The following is a 3,914-nucleotide window of genomic DNA, read 5'->3' on the forward strand; positions in this document are numbered from 1 at the left end:
GGAGAAATATATATTTTCAACCCAGAAATTCCAGCCAAACTAATAATCTATTATTACAGGCAGAACAGATATTTTCAGATAAGAAAGGACTCAAAAAGTTTGTCCTCCATTCTTATTTAGAAGCTACTAGGGGACCAGCCCCAGCAGAATCAGGGAGTAAATTAACAAGGAGTTCATGGGATCCAGAAAAGTCACAGATTTAACTCAGGAGAGCAGCAAAACAGAAGTCCCAGGAAAATGGCTGTACAGGAGGCTGAGGAAGCAACCAGGCCAGATGAAGCAAAAGACAAAGGGCTCCATGCCAGGATAAAAGGAAGTCCCACAGATCTTCAGGAAAGAAATGAGTCTACGTATGAGAGAAAGTAGGCAAAGTAAAATTGAGGTAACTATTCTCTCGGGGGAAGACACAAAACTGAACAAGAAAATGAAATTCTACTCATCTTTACACTGAACAAAATTTATATCATTATAATCACTAGTAAACCCTGATTGTTCACATAACTGAAAATACTGTTATATTTTGGGGAAATGAAAAAGGGGAGGAGAGCTACAAAAACTAACTCCATACCTGTCCTAAGAGAAACTGATTAAATAACCACTCCTATATCCATAAAGTAGAACACTATGCAACCATTTAAATAATAGGGTAAAGCAATGTTATAAAAAATCAGTAAGAAGTCTCTTTTATCCACATTCTTGCCTTTACTTATCTTTTGTCTTTATAATAACCATCCTAACAGGTGTGAGATGATAGGTCACTGTGGTTTTGATTTGCATTTCCTTGATGATTAGTGATGTTAAGCACCTTTGCATATACCTTTTGGCTATGTGTAACTATTCTTCTGAGAATAGTTTGCCCATTTTTTAAATCAAGCTATTTAGAATTTTTTTGCTATTGAGTTGTATGAGTTCCTTACATACTTTGGATATTAAGCACATATCAGATATGTGGTTTGCAAATACTGTCAGGTTCCTAAAGTTGCAGTCACATTAACATCTAAGGATCAGGCCACAAGTGTATTCTTTTAGAAGGGAAAGATCTTCCCATACAAGTTCCTTTTAAATATGTCTTTTTGACCTTAGGCTTCTGTGCTCCCATGATGTCCGGTCACAGGATAGACACACAATGGAAATACCTTTCGTCAGTAGGCCCACATATGTCTCACAAAGGAACAAATCCAATTGCTTGGTGTGGGGGCAGCTGCCCCTCTCCAGCTTGTCGGAATTACCATAGTAGGCATCACCACTCCAGAGGGGACTGGAAGGCCCTAAAGTAGTATATTAAGGAAAAGCAACCTGGGACTCATATTCTTAATTCATCTGATATTCTCAACACTGATCCAGAAACCTGTTCTGTGCCACACACTATCAGTAACACTGAGTATGGGTTTCTTTTTCTGTCTTTCAAACTACACATGCAGACCCTCAAACTGCTGACCGAAAGGGTCCTAAAAATACCACCATTTGAGCCATGACTATGATAGGATATGGGAGAGATTTATATGGCCACCCTGGGTATGGACATTTGAGCCCCGCTGGGCAACCCTCCTATGTTGGGAACAAAAACATCACTCTAAACAGAACAAAACCAGTTGCACTAGAAATATGAAATGGATATCACTGGAATTACGCAGTCATTCTGTCACACTAAAGGATAGCAACTAGTTTGATGCTGACCGGTCACGCCACCAGGTAGTGCCCCGAGTGGGACCCAGTAGTTACACGGCACAAGTCTTTGGCCATGGCGTCCACCTGGGTGGTTGAGCTCCTGCACCTGGGTTTTCCCTCAGCACAGAGGAGAATCTGCCCCCACAGTAACAGCTATTGCCAACCTTCCTCTTCTCAAGGCCAGATGGATACATTCTGTTTTCCACTGGTGTGATCATCTGGCCACCATTTTTGTTCCTTCCATTGGTCTAGAGGACATTATAACACACATAGAAGCCCTTACTCAATTCACCCAGCAAGCTTTACATGAGAGCCCACAAAGCCTGTCCTTATTGAACACTAAAATATCTCTAATGAAAAAAGCTGTCCCCCAAAATAGGAAGCTTTGGACATTATTACTGCCTCACAAGGAAACACCTGTGCCATTACCCAAACAGGATGTTGTATGTTCATACCTGATAAATCTGCTATTGAATCATCTCTATTAAATCTCATAAAGACAAAAGTTAACAATATCCCAAGTGATCTAACCCTAACCAAGGGGACTTAAAAATCAATGGTTTAGATCATGGAGCTCTTAATTTAAAAATTTATTACTTATTTTGGGAATCACTATTTTGATGTTTTTGTTGTTGTTTTTGCATGTGCCTATACTGTTGCCTGGGTATCTGCAGCTAGATAGTCACCAAACAAGCCAACTCAATGTCAGTGAAAGCCCTTGCTGGGCTCAGGGCACATAACAAAAGAGGCGGACAGGTAAGATTGTAAGAGCCAGTCAGAAGGGGTAAAGTGTTGGAGGAGGTCATGGAGAGGACATGACCGTCAGTTGACCCTGGAGCAATCGCAAGCTCCTTACCTCCACCCGTCCTTGGAAAGGGCATTCTGCCTGCCTTCCCCTCACTAGAAGCTGCCCTAAGATCACGGCTTTGACATAGTAATGTGTTGTTGAGACCCCCATCTGGACTGAATATATGCTTGAACTCAGGTGAAATCTCTATAGAAACTTTTAAGATTCTAGTGGGCGGTTATAGAGAGCTACCTCTCTTGGGGCTGCCCAAAACAAGCCTTGTAAGTAAGTTCCCTTGCTTATTAAAACTACCACCTACCAATCTGGAGTGGTCTGCTCTTTCTTCGGTCTCTCCTTGACCTCACTCACATACGGGGGACAATTTCCAGATTTCACCTGGGACTCCGAGGTTACGAACCAACATGGCGCAAGAAGAGGTTGTTACCAAGAGAAGCTGCTGGCCACTGGGTGATGCTGGCTGTCACGCACTGCAGGAGCTGAGCACTGGAGAAGTTACAGGAATCTGGGGCTGGAAGAGCTCCCCGTGGTGCAGGAACCGGACCTAAATCCCAAGAACGCTCCTGTGAGGCAAAGAGTTTACCAAGCAAGCACCGCAGAACCAGCAACAAAACTCCTCCCCTCCAGCAACGTCTCTCTTGCGCCCTCTACTGACAAAGCTTAATATCGTGCCAACGGGCGGAAAGAAAAAAACGTTCAAAGGACCAGGTCCATTTCATAGTCTAGGCAGTGCTAAGACCACCTTGGCTGGTCTTCAGGGAGAGACTAAAGCTAAATAAAAAAATTATCACAAATCCGTAAGGAAAGACAAAACCCCCAAAAGAAAGAAAAATACAGAGAGGCACAGAGAAAAGCCATAAACAGAGGCAAGAGATAGGCAAGAAACCTGATAATCTTTGTGACTCTTGCAGTGACTTAGCTGCATCTCTGTCCTTGGATTCTAGCAGACGACCCAGTCTCTTTTTAATAAACGCCTCCTTTTTTCTTTTCAGCTTAAACTAGCTTGCAACAAAGCCCTGCAACAAAGTCATCCTAATAAATACAGGCTGGCAATAAGTCACTGAATTAAAATGTTAGATAATTTTATCATTGCTGAGTCCTTGTAATAGGTTACAGATGTTTGTATCTGCTGGAATTTTAACCTTTCCAGTTTTTGGAAACTCTCTTCCTTAGTGGAAAATTCTATAATTAAAAAACTTAAAATCTTTTCTAGTATATTCACCATTGCACTCTAAGTGGTATAACTGGATTTCATCTGGGCCTTGTCCATTTTCCCTGGACTTTTCCTCAAATCCCTTATTAGTGATAAATTCTTGTAGCCTGCCAATTGATATTTTAGAGCAAGGCTATAAATACTTCTTTTTTAGTCTTATATTTTAATTTTTAATGTAATGTCTTACGGGGGATAAAATTTATCTGATCTAATAATTTGAGTTTTCTA

The sequence above is a fragment of the Pteropus vampyrus genome, unplaced genomic scaffold, assembly GCF_000151845.1.
Source record: "Pteropus vampyrus isolate Shadow unplaced genomic scaffold, Pvam_2.0 Scaffold50, whole genome shotgun sequence".
In the NCBI taxonomy this organism is placed as follows: domain Eukaryota; kingdom Metazoa; phylum Chordata; class Mammalia; order Chiroptera; family Pteropodidae; genus Pteropus; species Pteropus vampyrus.